We start from the raw sequence: 21,409 nt of genomic DNA, 5'->3' as shown, positions 1-21,409 counted from the left end.
TTTCCATTACTGAATCAGGGCCTAGACCTGAGCCAGAAGTGGGAACTGTAACCGAGACGCTAGACCAGATTAAGATCAAAGGCTTGTCTGGGGCCCAGAGGAGGAAGCTACTCAGGGAACAGAGGGAAAAGGAAGGAAAAGAATGGCTTCCTAAAAACAAGTGGAGGAAAGTAAAGGGACTAGAACCCAAGACCCCAAGGAAAAAACGGTCTCAGGTTGAAGGGGACACGCAGACCCCCACAACGTCAAGGACACATAGTAAGGGTATAAGGGAGGAATCAAAGACTTCCTCCTCCCTGGATAAGTGAGTCCAGAAAAAACCGAGCCAATAAATAGGGAAACAGACCTATAGTACTGCAGTCTCAGTTTTTAGCATGGCAGTTATCCTGGATGGTTACCTTACAGCAGGAGGAACTAGTACAGATGGCCCTCTTTGAAAAGATTGAGGGGGACGCTGGCCCAGGTCCCTACTTCAGGAGGGTCTATCTAGACCGTGGTGCACTGGGCCCAGAACCCAAAAGTCCCAACAGAAGACTGGAGAAGTGATTAACCAAAAGGTTGCTCCGGAAGGACGAACCCTGGTGGTGGAGGTTGGTGAGAAGTCCCTGAACGTGATGTGGGAGCAAGATCTGAAACTGTTTTTAGGATTCTCACAGGTCACCACCACGGTTCTCAAAGACCTCAAAGATGGCAGTAAGATGGAGCCTAGAGGTGCTGCAGATTAATCTGCAGCACAGTAAAGGGGCCTCTGCTACTCTGAGCCACTACCTGGGGAGACAGGAAGTAGACGTGGCCCTGATACAAGAACCCTATTTATACAAAGGGGATGTATCGGGCCTTGGAGGCACTGGAGGTAAGCTGCTCTATGCTAGGAATCTAAGAAACTCCAGAACATGCATCTATGTTAGAAATGGCATTTCTTTCATGCCAATGATGGATTTCTGTTCTAGGGACTTAGTGACCATCGAAATGCTGCAACGTGAGGAAGGTATCATGAGGGAAATTATTTTGACCTCAGCATACCTTCCTTGCGAAGACTGTTCTCCCCCTCCCTTGGAAGTGAGGAGACTAGTAGAGACTTGCCATCGGCAAGGTGCCCAACAGCTGGTGGGATGCGACGCCAATGCCCACAACCTAGTGTGGGGCAGCAAGGACACAGACAGTAGAGGTGAGTACCTTCTTGAATTTCTCTTAGCTAACAACTTCGAGGTCCTGACTAGGGACAATGAACCTACATTCAGGAATAGCAGAAGGGAAGAAGTAATTGACATTACATTTGGTTCCATGACAATGGGTAGCTATGTCAAACAATGGCATGTGGTGTTGGAGCCATCCTCGTCGGACCACGTGTACATTAAATTCAAGGTTGAAATGGGAATCAGACAGACCATGACTTATAGGAATCCCAGGAAAACAGACTGGTAGACATATAGGAGGGACCTTGACTTAGCCTTATCGTAAATTAAAACTGTGGTGTCACCACCAGACACCAAACTTGCTAGGTGGTAGCCTTTAAATCGGCCGCGGTCCGGTAGTATACATCGGACCCGCGTGTCGCTACTATCAGTGATTGCAGACCGAGCGCCGCCACACGGCAGGTCTAGAGAGACTTCCTAGCACACACCCAAGTTGTACAGCTGACTTTGCTAGCGATGGTTCACTGACTTCTACGCTCTCATTTGCCGAGATGATAATTAGCATAGCCTTCAGCTACGTTATTTGCTACGACCTAGCAAGGCGTCAGTATCCGTACTGTTGATATTGTGAATCATGTACCATAAAGAGCGATGTTCACCATTAATGGATTAAAGTTAAGTATTCCACCAGCTATGTCCATTTTTCTCAATTCTAATTCCCTTGTCATGTTCCAGACCTCCCGCCAGCCTGCGTGAGCTAAAACGCGTGCATTTCGGCCTCCTTTACTAACACGGTTGGCTCTCCTGCCAACCACAACAAAAACCACAATAAGGAAGCCAGCAGAATTTGAGGAAGTAACAGAGGCTGTTACCTCTTCCATAGTGGCCTCATATCAGGACAACTGCACAATCACCAGGAAGTGCACAAATAGGAGTGTTCCTTGGTGGAATAACAAACTGGAAACGCAAAGAAAACAGGTTTGGAGACTGTTTAATATTATGAGACGTAAAGGACAATGGGCTAAATATTGTGAGACCCTTGTCAATTACAATCTTGCAATAAGACAAGCAAAGGAGGCATCCTGGAAGGCATTCTGTGAGGAAGTGAAGGGCACGGCTGCACAAGCCAGACTTCACTAGAGTACCAACCAATCCAGGAGGTAGGTTGAGGAAGGAGGGTGGGGAATATACAAAGACAGCACATGAGACACTGGAATTGCTCCTCAAAACTCACTTTCCTCAATATGCTCTGCCGGATAACACAGACCAGTATGTGACCCCAGAGAGACAACGGTTCTCAGGCACTCAGAGAGAGGACTGGGTATGTATCAGACCAATTGTGTAATTGGAGTAAAGAGTTCCAAGATAACAGAACACAGTATGTCATTCTCAATGGAGAGAAGTCTTCCGAAGTAAGAGTGATTTCAGATGTGTCGCAGGGAGTGTAGTAGGACCATTGCTGTTCACGATATATATAAATGATCTTGTGGATAACATCGGAAGTTCACTGAGGCTTTTTGCGGATGATGCTGCAGTATATCGAGAAGTTGTAACAATGGAAAATTGTACTGAAATGCAGGAGGATATGCAACGAATTGACGCATGGTGCAGGGAATGGCAATTGAATCTCAGTGCAGACAAGTGTAATGTGGTGTGAATACACAGAAAGAAAGATCCTTTAACATTTAGCTACAATATTGCAGGTCAGCAACTGGAAGCAGTTAATTCCATAGATTATCTGGGAGTAGGCATTAGGAATTATTTAAAATGGAATGATCAAATAAAGTTGATCATCGATAAAGCAGAAGCCAGACTGAGATTCATTGGAAGAATCCTAAGGAAATGCAATCCGAAAACAAAGGAAGTAGGTTACAGTGCACTTGTTCGCCCACTGCTTGAATACTGCTCAGCAGTGTGGGATCCATACCAGATAGAGTTGACAGAAGAGATAAAGAAGATCCAATGGAGAGCAGTGCACTTTGTTACAAGATCACTTAGTAATCGCAAAAGCGTTATAGATATGATAGATAAACTCCAGTGGAAGACTCTGTAGCAGAGACTCAGTACAAGCTTTTGTTGAAGTTTTGAGAACATACCTTCACCGAGAAGTCAAGCAGTATATTGCTACCTCCTACATATATCTTGCGAAGAGACCATGAGGATAAAATCAGAGAGATTAGAGCCCACACAGAGGCATACCGAAAATCTTTCTTTCCACGAACAATACGAAACTGGAATAGAAGGGAGAACCAATAGAAGTACTCAAAGTACCCTCCGCCACACACCGTCAGGTGGCTTGCGGAGTATGGATGTAGATGTAGATATAGAATCGGCCAAGGAGTGGGTGAACTTCAACAAAATCCAGTGGGCGGTGGGAACATTCCAGCCATTCAAGTCACCTGGCCCAGATGGAATTTTTCCACCTCTCCTGCAACAGGCAGGAGGAGGAAAGCTATGCAGGCTATTCAGGGTTAGCTTAGCAGTAGGAATCGTTCCCAATGCTTGGGGGGCAGTGAAGGTTGTTTTCATCTCAAAACCAGGGAGAAATGATCATAACAAGGCCAAGGATATGAGACCAATCAGTCTGTCCTCCTCCATTCTCAAAGCATTGGAAAAACTGGTTAATGTATATGTTGGGGAGAGGAGGCTAAGTAGGATCCCTCTACACCTGAACCAACATGTATACCAACCAGGTAAATCATGTGAGACAGCTCTCCACCAACTCGGGAAGGTGGAAAAAGCACTTCACTTCCAAGAAATAGCACTCTGCATCTTCCTGGATATTGAGGGGGCCTTCAGTAACACGACCTTCGATTCCATGGTAAGGGCAGCAGAGGTACATGGCCTGGGGACCACTATATGCAGGTGGACCAGGGCCATGCTTAGTGGAAGGAAGGTAGAGGCTACTATGATGAATGAAAAGATGGTAATTAAGACCACTAGAGACTGACCACAAGGAGTAGTTTTGTCTCCTCTATTGTCGAATCTAGGGGTGAACGAACTCATTGAGGAACATTCCAGACAATGGTTCTGCCAAGGATACACAGATGATCTTGTCATAGTAATACTTGGCAAATTCGCTGACACAGTCGGGAATATGGCACAAGGAGGGTTGGACACTGTGCAAAAATGGTACATTAAACACTATCTGACAGTTAATCCTAAGAAGACTGTTGTAGTGCCAGTCACGAAGAGACATATTCAGCATACAAGTTGGAATCTAAAGCTCTTTGATGATACTCTACCTGTGAAGGGGACAGTGAAATATCTAGGGGTAACCTTGGATGAGAAGCTGACTTGGACCCCTCATATTAAGAGTATCTGCTCCAGAGCAAAAATTACTTTAGTGAGTACTAGGTGGACTTGTGTTAAAAATCGGGGCCTAAGCGCTAAGGGTTGTAAGTAGCCTCTTACATGAGGAAGACATTTTTACTAGTTTTAATAAATTATTGTCTCTTATTGATGTATTCACGATAGTTACAAAGTCCTGTAGTCCATAGACGGCCATGAGTTGGAGAGCATTTCCCACTCTGGCTGGCTAGGTGATGAAGTGACCACATTTCGCGCATAGTGGGATGGGGCTCGGCGCTGGACCGTAGCAACAAGCGTCAGCCTGGGAAATATACATGACGGGAAGTACCGCCATCTTGGTGCCAAAGTCACCAACTTTGTTTATTTATATTTAATAATTAAAGTCATTTATGACAACATGAATACTAGGAGGAGCCTCTGGATGTTTAAAACTATTTATCATAGTTTTGCCTCGTTAAAATTCACACCTGTTCATTAACATATCTTAGTAAGTGCGAACTTGATCAGAAATCCACAAACTGTGACGAAACTAGTAAGAGATACGGACTGCGCACCAAATTCGGCAGTCGACGTTAAGAACTCTTCCTGTCTTGTTGGATGGTAGACATGCTCTCAGTTACGAGTAGTTTGTGACATGAGTGTTTCATTATTGATCTAATAGGAATAAAAGTGATATTAAGGCATTCTGAATGTTAATTTAGAGTAAATAGATACCCCAAAGTTGATCGACAGCAATTTCAGATAATTAGCTTCCACCGACAGACACCCAATGTGCCAATGAAGAATCTGCACGGGATGACATTTACAAGGAGCTGCACCATGCACAGGTAGGAGGAAATCGAGCTGAGTAATAACAGTATCAGTTTAGAAGCGAGGGGATCTTACAGGGTATGCACTGGATATACACCACAGTGGTTAGACCTAGGATTTCCTATGGGGCCATAGTCTGGTGGAAGAAGGTAGAACAGCGGGTTGCTGCTAAAGAGCTTGCTAAGGTGCAGAGATTGGCCTGCTTAGCCGTAACAGGTGAAATTAGCAGCACACCAACCAATGGAATGGAAGCCATGCTGGATATGCCTCCATTTCACCTTTGGGTTAAGATGGAGGCAGCAGCTGGGGCATACAGACTTAAAACTGGCCAAAACTGGGTCTCATTCGGATATCCAGAATCACACACTAACATAGTGAATGAAGTAAATATAGATATGGCTGGGGAAATGCCTGCAGACTATATAACAACTCCCAACTGCTTAGACAAGACTTAAAACATAATAACTGGAAGTAGGGAGCAGTGGGAGAAAACAGTTCAACACCATACGGGGGACCTTGTTTGGTTCACTGATGGATCGAAAACAGACCAAGGCATTGTGTTGTACAGGGTTCAGCCAAGACTGGAGAGCATCATCTCTCTAGGGAAACAGGCCTCTGTATTCCAAGCCGAAATTACTGCAATCAGGGCATCTGTGGAGGAGAATATGTGTGGGTGCTACAATGACCGTAGCTCTCTACAATTATTCAGACAGCCCGGCAGCCCTGAAATCATTGGCAGCTCCTGCAACAAGATCTAAGATTGTTGCAGATTGCCACAGGGCTCTGGTGGAGCTAGGGGGAAGCAACAGGATGAACCTAGTGTGGGTCCCTGGCCACTCAGGGATCTGTGGCAATGAACAAGCTGATAGATTGGCTAGGGTGGGGGCAACAACTCCATTTATTGGACCAGAACCTGTCTTCACAATCACCAAGGCTATGATCAAATTAGAACTATGGAACTGGCTTAGGAAACAGCACATAGGATATTGGCCCAAGGTCCATAAACAACAACACGGTAAGGTAATGATGCCCAAGACATGTTTTAAAAGAAGCTCTGTGATCCTGGGATTGAACAGGAAAGAGATCAAACTCATGATTGGACTGATGACCAGCCATGGGAACTTCGAGAAACACCTACACACAATGGGTATAATGGAAGAGGACCCTAAATGTAGGATCTGTGATGAAGTTGAACAAATAATTGATCCCAGTTGGAACTTGCCAAATACACAACTTGCTGATCCAGAGTTTTGGTCATCTGGCGAGATGGACATGTTGCCAGGAGCAGAATGTTGTCCGCTAAGGACTATCTCCATAGGAGCTGATCATCCCACACTTCAGGAGACAGAAATAAGTTAGTAACACCATATCAGGCCAGTATCAAACAGCAGAGAACACTACTTCATCGCAGCAGTCAGTCGTGTAAAAACTGCCTGCCTATATCATCTGCAGCACTGGCCCAAGTGGACGGTCCCACTCAAAATATCCAGCCTTGTGTATTGGTTGTAGTAAGAGAGGACAACCTGCCATCCTTATACTGGAAGCTGGATGTCACTGAAAGAGTACACACTGGCCACAAAGGAATAGTGCAAGTTGCAACTACACTACTGGAAATGGAAAAAAGAACACATTGACACCGGTGTGTCATACCCACCATACTTGCTCCGGCCACTGCGAGAGGGCTGTACAAGCAATGATCACACGCACGGCACAGCGGACACACCAGGAACCGCGGTGTTGGCCGTCGAATGGCGCTAGCTGCGCAGCATTTGTGCACCGCCGCCGTCAGTGTCAGCCAGTTTGCCGTGGCATACGGAGCTCCATCGCAGTCTTTAATACTGGTAGCATGCCGCGACAGCGTGGACGTGAACCATATGTGCAGTTGACGGACTTTGAGCGAGGGCGTATAGTGGGCATGCGGGAGGCCGGGTGGACGTACCGCCAAATTGCTCAAAACGTGGGGCGTGAGGTCTCCACAGTACATCGATGTTGTCGCCAGTGGTCGGCGGAAGGTGCACGTGCCCGTCGACCTGGGACCGGACCGCAGCGACGCACGGATACACGCCAAGACCGTAGGATCCTACGCAGTGCCGTAGGGGACCGCACCGCCACTTCCCAGCAAATTAGGGACACTGTTGCTCCTGGGGTATCGGCGAGCACCATTCGCAACCGTCTCCATGAAGGTGGGCTACGGTCCCGCACACCGTTAGGCAGTCTTCCGCTCACGCCCCAACATCGTGCAGCCCGCCTCCAGTGGTGTCGCGACAGGTGTGAATGGAGGGACGAATGGAGACGTGTCGTCTTCAGCGATGAGAGTCGCTTCTGCCTTGGTGCCAATGATGGTCGTATGCGTGTTTGGCGCCGTGCAGGTGAGCACCACAATCAGGACTGCATACGACCGAGGCACACAGGGCCTACACCCGGCATCATGGTGTGGGGAGCGATCTCCTACACTGGCCGTACACCTCTGGTGATCGTCGAGGGGACACTGAATAGTGCACGGCACATCCAAACCGTCATCGAACCCATCGTTCTACCATTCCTAGACCGGCAAGGGAACTTGCTGTTCCAACAGGACAATGCACGTCCGCATGTATCCCGGGCCACCCAACGTGCTCTAGAAGGTGAAAGTCAACTACCCTGGCCAGCAAGATCTCCGGATCTGTCCCCCATTGAGCATGTTTGGGACTGGATGAAGCGTCGTCTCACGCGGTCTACACGTCCAGCACGAACTCTGGTCCAACTGAGGCGCCAGGTGTAAATGGCATGGCAAGCCGTTCCACAGGACTACATCCAACATCTCTACAATCGTCTCCATGGGAGAATAGCAGCCTGCATTGCTGCGAAAGGTGGATATACACTGTACTAGTGCGGACATTGTGCATGCTCTGTTGCCTGTGTCTATGTGGCTGTGGTTCTGTCAGTGTGATCATGTGATGTATGTGACCCGAGGAATGTGTCAATAAAGTTTCCCCTTCCTGGGACAATGAATTCACGGTGTTCTTATTTCAATTTCCAGGAGTGTATTTGCACAGCACAGGGGGTTTTCAACAGGCCAACCAGCAACCCATGTCCTTTACTGAGTGAAGTTATACAAATGTGAAATATGAATTTGTATGTTTTCTTTTCTTTGTTTACCTTACAGCAGACTCAGTCTATTTCATCTTCTTATTTTTCTCCCCCCCCCCCCCACTCTTTTTCTTGTGGTTCTATGTGTTAAAGAATGTTTGGTGTAAAGACACAATAATTTCCATGTGTTGTCTTTTACGCTTCAACTGGACTTTGTGTTACTTGCATTATTTTCAAAATAAATAAATACTTCTTTCACAGCTGGTGTGATCAATCACTACATTTGACCAAAGCACCGAACAGTGCTTCCCTCTCTGGAGGTATACATACCTGAGCAACAATGACCATAAGGCCACCCCTCCTAACGGTACACTCACCTCACCGAGTGTGAAAACAATAATGAATGCGACTCAGTCTGTCGGCTGTTGTATCTTTTGGCCCACATGTCCTGTACAATCAACGACGAAGATGTATACCTTGTTTTTTGAATGTAAACTTACTTCTGAATAGTAAGTGATTCTCTAACAGACATCATCATTCACTGCAATCCAAATGGATCCAAACCATTATACAGTCCTAAATTCCTGGTCCTCTGATAACTTATATGGTTTATATAACAGACAATAATGGGTTGTCTACAAGAACTCTGGGGATGCACATAATATGTTAATCTTATTACTCATTTAAAAGCAAAATATGCACTGTGTGTATGTGCTGAATCCTCAGAAATGTTATTCTACATTAAATTAATGAATGGAAAAATACAAAGTATGCTAACAGCCAAACATTGTCATTGACAAAATGAGCAATCGCACACAGAGCAAGAATATCTTAACTTAAATGTTTAAAATGATCTCCATGATGTGATTAATCCAAGTTTCTAATTATATGGCTATTCAAAAATACTGAACTCACTTGTTTACTTACTGACACAATACTGGAAAATTCTGGATGGGATTAAAAAAGTCACCTATAGCATAAAGGACATTTTGAGTAGTAAATAGGCACATAGATGAGAACTCTAACATGCTAGCTTACATTAGCAAGTTGGATTCTTCTTGAGAGGAACCACCCCTTCCCCATCATTCACCCTCCCACACATACACACAACTATACTTTCTCAGCATTGTGGCCCACCTAGAGTGAGTGGTTGTCTTTAGCGGAGCGAATGGGATGAAAATTTTGAAAAAGGAATGAGGAGGGAGATTTCAAGGATTATGTTCGGGGGGGAGGGGGCAGACATGTGAGAGAATGATAAAAATATAAATATAGCATCACAACATAATCGCCAGATGCAGGTAAGGATCGTGGCATACTTCAAATGGGCATGCATGGGAGGTATCTGAATATGATGAAACAACAACAAGAGACTGAGAGGAAACACATTGTATGCAGGTATGCAGATCTGTAAACAGCAAAATTCATGTATATTTTTGGAGTACATATTAAAAGGTTGTCATGCAATGTGCCTGAAGATGAAGTCTTTGTGCTTTCAAAAGACAGGTTTTTATTTGACTTTTTTTTTATCAAACTGGCGATTGGGGAGCGTTTTGGTGGGGGAAGTTTGTTTTCATAAAAACTTCAACAGTTTTTTATTTCTGAAATGGTATTTAGTACTTTTCTTCTTTTGTCTCTATTTAAACTTTCAGCAAATGGTTGTTTTTGTTGGAAGCAGCAGCATTTTCTGGACTGTGAATACAGTGTGTCATTGATCTAAGGTGTTTCTCAGTGTTACTTTTCTTTTCCCAGCCAATTCAATAATTACAAAATGTGCAGAATATTGTTTTTGACCTTTCACAGTGATTCACAGGCATGCGACTCATACTCGACAACATTATAAATAGAACTGATGGGGTAGTTAGCATAGCAGTAAAACTGAAAGTAGCTCTATTAGGGCAATAGGCCAAGACTTCCACTATGCTCAAAATATATTGACACGTTTTGTTTTCCAGATCCTATAGTGCATTGTAGACACTATAGACTAGCAGTCAGCTCTCAATGTAAACAAACCTCACCTCCCTTTCGCAGGGTAGCAGCCTGCGTCAGTGTTCCATTTTTCTGTTAAAGCGGAATTGAAACATGGTCACAGATATCACCAATCACTTCTATGGTTGTGAGAATTGTAATCGAACTATGTGACGGATCAAAATTAGTCTCTTCACTCATTTTAAATTAGGAGAAGAAAACTACCAGCAACACACAATACAAAGCATATAGTAATGCCTGCCATGCAATTGTTTGCTGAGATTGGAGGTCCTGGCCCAAGCTCTACTTGTCTTTGACACAACCACAGCTCAAAACAACTGTCACCTAAACAGCCATATTAAAATGTTCTCATTATACCAACTTTTGAACTTTAGCTAGCAGACAAATGTACACGTATGTCTGATCTCTACTCTGAGACTCAAGTCTTTGGTATTGACAACTAACTAGCATTGTTTCATTGCCTAGCAACCACAGGAACCCAGTCAAAAATAAATGATGCTTTAGCAGGTAGCACTAGCACCATTATCATGTTGCATAACAAACGAGTACGTGCGTTAAACATAACACTTTCTTGTGTGTAACCAGTGCTGACATTTGTCATTACCTTACTAGAAGTCTTTTTACAGTTCATTTTATTTATGATATTTTTAGTATTTATTCACATCTATTTCATTTTAAACCATGTGATGTATGGCAAAAGCCCAACATGTTAAGTGAAGCAGAGGAGAAAAAACGTAATACACAGAAAAACACAGAAAAACACACAAATTTGTGTTCTGGGTGAGGGAGTATTTTGAAAAAGAAAACGGACAAGCTGAGTTCTTATTTCCCATTGCACCAGGTTTTAAAGTAAACAAATACACTGTTGTAATGACAGGAGAAGGAACAGTACAATACAGATTGTGACAAAAGTGGCAGAAAAAGTTTGTAGAAACCAGGAAAAAGGCAGCAGAGCAAGAAGCAATTGAGCTTTGGACAATTTCCAGAAAGGAGCTGTTTGTCTTCCTTTATATAATTGTTGTAAGCGAAGGAAACAATCCATGTTTTCAAAACTGCTCATATAGCTTTTGAAAAAGCATCAAATTCTGATTGTGCACAGAGGCAAAAAGAAATAGGATTCAGTCTTTCAGTTATTAATGGCCATAAAATATTAATGGAAAGGACAAATGTTGTTGCACAGAGGTGCAAATGTGGAGAATCACGGGTGTGATGTTCAAAAGTATATTGTGGCCAGATGAAACTTGGGTGAATGTAAGTGATAGCTTGAGCTGTGCAGAAGAAAACAACTTAACATCAGATTCTGAGAGTGATGTTAGAAGAGTTTTCCACTATCGCAACTGCAGCACATTCTAGAATTTAATGCTATTGACTGATCATCACAATGTGTCTACTTTCTTCAGATTATAACTGTTAATATATTGATAAATTATTCTGTCACTCACTGTAGAAAAGTTGATAATGCAAATATTCAACAATGAAAAAAAAAATACTGTGAATGTCAGACAATATTGCAAAAGTAGTTTGCATTTTATCTTAGAGTATACCAATTAACTTTCAGATATTGCAATGTACAACAAACTTAGTTAGATCTCCTCCATTTTTTACATCAGAACTAGTTACAGTGAATAAATTCAGGCTTAAAGATAGGACCTGCATGCTGTCGTGTTTCGTTCTGCTGCTAAAGCATGTGAGTCATAGCGACAGGGATGCAGCACTCCACATTTGGCAGCGCACCTCATAGATTATAAGATGCTAGGTTCCACAGATGAGTCCTATGTTGCATAATGTGTTGTGTATCTTATACAAATCATTCATCTTCATCTGCATCTACATCTACACTCCACAAACCACCATATAGTGTGTGGCAGTGGGTACTGTGTGTACCACTGTCACTTCCCCTGTTCCTACTCCAGGCATCAATAGTATGCAGAAAGGATGACTGCCGGTAATCTTCCATGTGACCTCGAATCTCTCTAATTTTATATTTATGGTCTTTTCACAAGATATACTGTGTGTAGGAGGAAGCAATACATTTGTTGACTCATCTAGGAACATACACTCTTAAAACTTTTAAAAGTTGAGCAGACTGTGACGTAAAATGCCTCTCTCAAAGTGTCTGCCATTGGAGTTAAACAAACATCTCCATGATGTTTCTCACTTTCTAAATGAAGCTTTAACAAACCATGTTCCTATTCTTCCGATCTTCTCTATTTCCTCTATCAATCCTATCTGGTATGGATTCCATACTGATGGGCAATATTTAAGTATTGGCCAAATGAGTGTTTTGTAATCTATTTCCTTCGCTAAGATGGACTTAATTTCCTGATAATTTTTCCAATGAATCTCAATCTGGCAACTGCCTTACTTGCCATTAATTTTATGTGGTTGCTTCACTTCCAATCACTTCCTTTGCACGTTCTTTGATGTTTTATGGAAGTAACTGCTTCCAGTGATTGTTCTGCAATCGCGTAACCACACAACGTGGTTCCTCTACATCCATACCTACATCTACATCTACATCCATACTCCGCAAGCCACCTGACGGTGTGTGGCGGAGGGTACCCTGCGTACCTCTATCGGTTCTCCCTTCTATTCCAGTCTCGTATTGTACGTGGAAAGAAGGATTGTCGGTATGCTTCTGTGTGGGCTCTAATCTCTCTAATCCTCATGGTCTCTTCGCGAGATATACGTAGGAGGGAGCAATATACTGCTTGACTCTTCGGTGAAGGTATGTTCTCGAAACTTTAACAAAAGCCCTTACCGAGCTACTGAGCGTCTCTCCTGCAGAGTCTTCCACTGGAGTTTATCTATCATCTCCGTAACGCTTTCACAATTACTAAATGATCCTGTAACAAAGCGCGCTGCTCTCCGTTGGATCTTCTCTATCTCTTCTATCAACCCTACCTGGAGCGGATCCCACACTGCTGAGCAGTATTCAAGCATTGGGCGAACAAGCGTACTGTAACCTACTTCCTTTGTTGTCGGATTGCATTTCCTTAGGATTCTTCCAATGAATCTCAGTCTGGCATCTGCTTTACCGACGATCAACTTTATATGATCATTCCATTTTAAATCACTCCTAATGAGTACTCCCAGATAATTTATGGAATTAACTGATTCCAGTTGCTGACCTGCTATTTTGTAGCTAAATGATAATGGACCTATCTTTCTATGTATTCGCATCACATTACACTTATCTACATTGAGATTCAATTGCCATTCCGTGCACCATGCGTCAATTCGCTGCAGATCCTCCTACATTTCAGTACAATTTTCCATTGTTGCAACCTCTCGATACACCACAGCATCATCTGCAAAAAGCCTCAGTGAACTTCCGATGTCATCCATCAGGTCATTTATGTATATTGTGAATAGCAACGGTCCTATGACACTCCCCTGCGGCACACCTGAAATCACTCTTACTTCGGAAGACTTATCTCCATTGAGAATGACATGCTGCGTTCTGTTATCTAGGAACTCCTCAATCCAATCACACAATTGATCTGATAGTCCGTATGCTCTTACTTTGTTCATTAAACGACTGTGGGGAACTGTGTCAAACGCCTTGCGGAAGTCAAGAAACACGGCATCTACCTGTGAACCCGTGTCTAAGGCCCTCTGAGTCTCGTGGACGAATAGCGCGAGCTGGGTTTCACACGACTGTCTTTTTCGAAACCCATGCTGATTCCTACAGACTAGATTTCTAGTCTCCAGAAAAGACATTATACTCGAACATAATACGTGTTCCAAAATTCTACAACTGATCGACGTTAGAGATATTGGTCTATAGTTGTGCACATCTGTTCGACGTCCCTTCTTGAAAACGGGGATGACCTGTGCCCTTTTCCAATCTACACGATTACTCTGCAGTTCATAAATAAGTGCCTGGCAGAGGGTCTTTTTGTCTCTGTATTTGCAATATGTTACATTTGTTTATGTTGAGAGTCAATTGCCACTCCCTGCATCAAATGCTGATCCTCTACAGGTCGTTCTGCATTTCACTACCATTTTCTGCTGCTGCGACTTCTCTGTAAGCAACAGCATCATTTGCGAAAAGCCTCATGGAACTTCTGACATTATCTACATCATTTATATAAACTGTAGAAAGTAATCCCAGGGCACAACAAAAGTTCTTTTTAGTTCCAAAAACTTCTCTCCATTTAGAATGACATGCTGTGTACTGTTTGCTAGAAACTCTTCAATCCAATCACACACTTGTTCTGATATTCCATATACTATCATTTTGTTCATTAAGCTGCAGTGCGGAACTGTATCGAGTGTCTTCTGGAAGTCAAGGAATACAGAATCTGCCTAGGCATCTGGTCTCATGGACGAAGAGAGCGAGTTGGGTTTGAAGAGAGCGAGCTGTGTTTCACACAGTCATTGTTTATGAAACACATGCTGGTTCCTAGAGAACAGATTTTCGGTCTCCAGAAATATCATAATATGCGAGCACAAAATATGTTCTAAAATTTTGCGGCAGACCAACATCAGAGATATAGGGCCCCAGTTATGTGCATCTATTTGACAACCTTCTTGAAAACAGGATGACATATGCTTTTTTCCAATCATTTGGATCCCTCATCTAGAGACCTATGGTTCACTACTGTTAAAACAGTGGCAAGTTCTTTTGCATACTCTGTGTAGACTCGAACTGGTATCCCATCATGTCCAGTAGCCTTCCCTCTGTTGAGGGATTTCAGTTATTTTTAAATCCCTTAGTAACTTATTTCAATATCTGTCATTTTGTCACTTGTGTGAGTATTTAAAGTAGGAACTTCAATGTGATCTTAATTTGTGAAACAGTTTTGGAAGATGATGTCTAGTATTTCGTTCTTTTCTGTGTCATTCTCTATTTCAATGACCTTATGATCACAGAGTCTCCTGGCAAATGGCTTCAAATCGTTTACTAATTCATAACTTCTTAGGATTTGTGGGCAACTTGGTAGATAACAAGTTTTACTTTTGTATTCATTGAACACTTCACACAAAGTCCTCGTTATGCTAATTTTGACTTAAGTATTTGTTTGTCTGTGAGGTTTTGGCAATGTTTAAATTTGCAATGGTGCTCTCTTTGCTTTCATAATAGCTTCATAAAATGGCTGTCCAACCACAGTGGGTTTTTTCATTCCTCACAATGTTGCTTGGAACATACGCGCCTAAGCTATACTGCAGAATGCTCTTGAACCCTGTCCATTGGTGCTCAACATTGTCGGTACTGGAAATGAAATTTTTGTGACGACTTTTAAGATAATTAGCAATTTCTCTCTTGTTGCTCTTGTTAAACAGAAAGATCTTTCTTTCCTTGTATTCCTATTTACAGTCATATTCAGTGATGCTGTAATGGCCTAATGATTACCAATTCACTGTTCTATGCTAATTGAGTAAAAAAGATCGGGTCTGTTTGTCACTAGCAGGTCTGATGTTGTCTTCATAAGTAGCTTCTCTGATTAACGGGTGATGGTAATTTTCGGATAAGGCACTTACAACAATTTCACATGATTCTCTGTCTTTATTACCCATCCTAATCACTTGCATCTCCTAGTCTATAGCTGGTAACTTAAAATTACCACCTAAAACTGTAACATGATCAGAAAATTTAGGCAAAAAGTTATCCATCAAATGTCCCACCATTACTCCTGCTGAGGCAGGGGGTCTATAAAAGCATCCAATGACCATGTTTGATCCACCTGCTACACTCAACCCAAAGTATTTCTCACTCTGAATTTATATAATTTCGCTAGATATTATCTTTTTATTATTATTATTATTGTTGTTGTTATTATCATTGCTATAAGCATTCCTCCATCACCACCCTCGGAAACAGGACAGGATTTACTGGAACAAAAACTGGCAAAGCTACAAGGAATTCTCTTTTGTATCATGGAATATTAGAAGCATGTATCGTCCTGGAACTGCCCAAATACTAGTAAATGAATTAAGAAAATATAGAGTGCAACTGGTAGCTCTCCAAGAAGTAAGATGGCAGGGAACAGGTTCACTGAAATTAGCAGACGGGACAATAATGTATGGTGACTGCGGTCAGTGCCATGAATTTGGAACCGGTTTGTACATTCATAAATTAATAAAGGACTCACTAAGGGAGTTCAAACATGTTAATAGCCGTATATCATATATAACTATTCGTACGCAGTGGTTAGACATTGCATTTCTAAATGCACACACACTCACAGAAGATAAGGATGACAACACGAACGAAAAATTCTACAGCCAACTGGAACAAACGTACAACTAATTAAGTAGTGAAGGGAGACGAAAATTTAATAGTCATGGGTGACTGGAATTCGTCAGTAGGAAATGGGAGAGAAGGAACCATAGTAAGTGAATATGGATTGGGGGGAAGAAATGAAAGAGGAAGCCGTCTGGTAGAATTTTGCACAGAGCATAACTTAATTATAGATAATACTCGGTTCAAGAATCATAAAAGAAGGTTGTATACATGGAAGAATCCTGGAGATACTAAAAGGTATCAGATAGATTATATAATGGTAAGACAGAGATTTAGGAATCAGGTTTTAAATTGTAGGACATTTCCAGGGGCAGATGTGGACTCTGACCACAATCTATTGGTTATGACCTGTAGATTAAAACTGAAGAAACTATAAAAAGGTGCTAATTTAAGGAGATGGGACCTGGATAAACTGAAAGAACCAGAGGTTGTACAGAGTTTCAAGGAGAGTATAAGGGAACAATTGACAGGAATGGAGGAAAGAAATACAGTAGAAGAAGAATGGGTAGCTCTGAGGGATGAAGTAGTGAAGGCAGAAGAAGATCAAGTAATTAAAAAGATGAGGGCTAATAGAAATCCGTGGGTAACAGAAGAAATATTGAATTTAATTGATGAAAGGAGAAAATATAAAAATGCAGTAAATGAAGCAGGCAAAAGGGAATACAAACGTCTCAAAAATGAGATCGACAGGAAGTGCAAAATGGCTAAGCAGGGATGGCTAGAGGACAAATGTAAGGATGTAGAGGCTTATCTCACTAGGTGTAAGATAGATATTGCCTACAGGAAAATTAAAGAGAACTTTGTAGAAAAGAGAGCCACTTGTATGAATATCAAGAGCTCAGATGGAAACCCAGTTCTAAGCAAAGAAGGGAAGGCGGAAAGGTGGAAGGAGTATATAGAGGGTTTACACAAGGGCGGTGTACTTCAGGACAATGTTCTGGAAATGGAAGATGATGCAGATGAAGATGAAATGGGAGATACGATACTGCGTGAGGAGTTTGACAGAGCACTGAAAGACCTGAGTCGAAACAAGACCCCAGGAGTAGACAACATTCCATTAGAACTACTGACGGCCTTGGGAGAGCCAGTCATGACAAAACTCTACCATCTGGTGAGCAAGATGTATGAGACAAGCAAAATACCCTCAGACTTCAAGAAGAATATAATAAATCCAATCCCAAAGAAAGCAAGTGTTGACAGATGTGAAAAATACTGAACTATCAGTTTAATAAGTCACAGCTGCAAAATACTAACGCTAATTCTTTACAGACAAATGCAAAAACTGGTAGAAGCGGACCTTGGGGAAGATCAGTTTGGATTCCGCAGAAATGTTGAAACATGTGAGGCAATACTAACCTTACGACTTATCTCAGAAGAAAGATTAAGAAAAGGCAAACCTACATTTGTAGACTTAGAGAAAGCTTTTGACAATGTTGACTGGAATACTCTCTTTCAAATTCTGAAGGTGGCAGGGGTAAAATACAGGTAGCGTAAGGCTATTTACAATTTGTACAGAAACCAGATGGCAGTTATAAGAGTCGAGGGACATGAAAGGGAAGCAGTGGTTAGGAAGGGTGTATGACAGGGTTGTAGACTCTCCCCGATGTTATTCAATCTGTATATTGAGCAAGCAGTAAAGGAAACAAAAGAAAAACTTGGAGTAGGTATCAAAATTCATGGAGAAGAAATTAAAACTTTGAGGTTCGCCGATGACATTGTAATTCTGTCAGAGACAGCAAAGGACTTGGAAGAGCAGTTGAATAGAATGGACAGTGTCTTGAAGGGAGGATATAAGATGAACATCAACAAAAGCAAAACGAGGATAATGGAAGGTAGTCGAATTAAATCGGGTGATGCTGAGGGAATTAGATTAGGAAATGAGACACTTAAAGTAGTAAAGGAGTTTTGCTATTGAGGGAGTAAAATAACTGATGATGGTCGAAGTAGAGAGGATATAAAATGTAGACTAGCAATGGCAAGGAAAGCGTTTCTGAAGAAGAGAAATTTGTTAACATCGAGTATAGATTTAAGTGTCAGGAAGTCGTTTCTGAAAGTATTTGTATGGAGTGTAGCCATGTATGGAAGTGAAACATGGATGATAAATAGTTTGGACAAGAAGAGAATAGAAGCTTTCGAAATGTGGTGCTACAGAAGAATGCTGAAGATTAGATGGGTAGATCACATAACTAATGAGGAGGTATTGAATAGAATTGTGGAGAAGAGGAGTTTGTGGCACAACTTGACAAAAAGAAGGAACCAGTTGGTAGGACATGTTTTGAGGCATCAAGCGATCACAAATTTGCGTGGAGGGTATAAATCGTAGAGGGAGACCAAGAGGTGAATACACTAAGCACATTCAGAAGGATGTAGGTTGCAGTAAGTACTGGGAGAGCTGCATCAAACGAGTCTCAGGACTGATGACCACAACAACAACAATGTGAAAATATTGTTAGGAGATTGTAATGCCACAGTACGAAAGGAAGAAATCTAAAAACCAACCATTGGCAATTTTAGCGTACGTGAGGAAAGTTCAGATAATGGGGTTTAACTTATAAACTTTGCAATGTCAAGTGGTCTCACGATAAGCAGCACAAAATTTCAACAACATAAACGCTTTCATTCAGGCACATGTATATCACCAGACGGAAAGGTAGTCAATCAAATAGATCATGCAGCTATCCAGAAACGATTCCAAAACAGTATTAAAGATGTCAGAACCTTTAGGGGAGCAGATTGTGACACAGACCACATGTTCATCATATCAAAAATTAAAGTGATACTCAAAAGGAAAGGAAATAGAAATAGAGAAGAAATCACAAGATATAACATAGGTAACTTGGCAAAAGTAGATATAAAAGAAAATTCTACAAAATAAATTAAAAGCAATCTAACAAAACCGAGACTGACCAATGCAGAACCACACGATGTTGAAAGCAGATGGAGACACCTGAAGGGCTGTATTCAAGAAGCAGCTTCCAAAATCATAGGTGAAAGAAAACGACCTAATAAAATTTGGTTTAACACAAAGTGTCGTGAAAAAGTGTTGGAAATAAGAAATGCGAGGAATGCACGAATTAAAGAAAGGGACCATATGACATTGAAGGGAAGATACTATAAACTCCACCAAGAAATGCAAAGAACCCTAAGACAAGAGAAAAAAGGAATACTACAACAATATGATCAGAGAAGCAGAGGATGATTTCAAACACCACATTGCAAGGCAGATGTATCAAATATATATATATAGCGGGACCCACTTCCTCTTCCAGGAATTTCTCACTTCCAGTCTTGCCTCTCAATCTTTCTTGAAAAACCTTAATCCTACTCCCAACATCACCACAGCCGAAGCCCAGGCTATCCGTGATCTGAAAGCTGACCGATCCATCATCATTCTTCCGGCTGACAAGGGTTCCACGACCGTGGTACTTGATCGTCGGGAGTATGTGGCTGAGGGACTGCGTCAGCTTTCAGACAACTCTACATACAAAGTTTGCCAAGGTAATCCCATTCCTGATGTCCAGGCAGAGCTTCAAGGAATCCTCAGAACCTTAGGCCCCCTACAAAACCTTTCACCTGACTATCAAACTCCTGACCCCACCGACACCTCGCACTCCTACCTTCTACCTAGTTCCTAAAATTCACAAACCCAAACATCCTGGCCGACCCATTGTAGCTGGTTACCAAGCCCCCACAGAACATATCTCTGCCTACGTAGATCAACACCTTCAACCCATTACATGCAGTCTCCCATCCTTCATCAAAGACACCAACCACTTTCTCGAACGCCTGGAATCCGTACCCAGTCTGTTACCCCCGGAAACCATCCTTGTAACCATTGATGCCACTTCCCTATACACGAATATCCCGCACGTCCAGGGCCTCGCTGCAATGGAGCACTTCCTTTCACGCCGATCACCTGCCACCCTACCTAAAAGCTCTTTCCTCATCACCTTAGCCAGCTTCATCCTGACCCACAACTTCTTCACGTTTGAAGGCCAGACATACCAACAATTAAAGGGAACAGCCATGGGTACCAGGATGGCCCCCTCGTACGCCAACCTATTTATGGGTCGCTTAGAGGAAGCCTTCTTGGTTATCCAAGCCTGCCAACCCAAAGTTTGGTACAGATTTATTGATGACATCTTCATGATCTGGACTCACAGTGAAGAACAACTCCAGAATTTCCTCTCCAACCTCAACTCCTTTGGTTCCATCAGATTCACCTGGTCTTACTCCAAATCCCATGCCACTTTCCTAGACGTTGACCTCCATCTGTAAAATGGCCAGCTTCACACATCCGTCCACATCAAACCCACCAACAAGCAACAGTACCTCCATTATGACAGCTGCCACCCATTCCATATCAAACGGTCCCTTCCCTACAGCCTAGGCCTTCGTGGCAAACGAATCTGCTCCAGTCCTGAATCCCTCGACCATTACACCAACAACCTGAAAACAGCTTTCGCATCCCGCAACTACCCTCCCGACCTGGTACAGAAGCAGATAACCAGAGCCACTTCCTCATCCCCTCAAACCCAGAACCTCTCACAGAAGAACCCCAAAAGTGCCCCACTTGTGACAGAATACTTCCCGGGACTGGATCAAACCTTGAATGTGGCTCTCCAGCAGGGATAAGACTTCCTAAAATCCTGCCCTGAAATGAGATCCATCCTTCATGAAATCCTCCCCACTCCACCAAGAGTGTCTTTCCGACGTCCACCTAACCTTCGTAACCTCTTGGTTCATCCCTATGAAATCCCCAAGTCACCTTCCCTACCCTCTGGCTCCTACCCTTGCAACCGCCCCCGGTGTAAAACCTGTCCTATGCACCCTCCCACCACCACCT

General features: G+C 42.7%; 1 protein-coding gene across 1 annotated transcript in view; it reads right to left on the bottom strand.

The window, feature by feature from the left end:
• The window catches only part of LOC126281955 (nonsense-mediated mRNA decay factor SMG5), a 318,742-nt gene that overhangs the window by 141,330 nt on the left and 156,003 nt on the right, over nucleotides 1-21,409 (bottom strand). The gene's annotated exons all lie outside the window — the stretch shown is intronic.

This window comes from Schistocerca gregaria, chromosome 7, assembly GCF_023897955.1.
Source record: "Schistocerca gregaria isolate iqSchGreg1 chromosome 7, iqSchGreg1.2, whole genome shotgun sequence".
Taxonomy (NCBI): Eukaryota; Metazoa; Arthropoda; class Insecta; order Orthoptera; family Acrididae; genus Schistocerca; species Schistocerca gregaria.
This window is presented reverse-complemented; position numbering and strand designations above follow the sequence as displayed.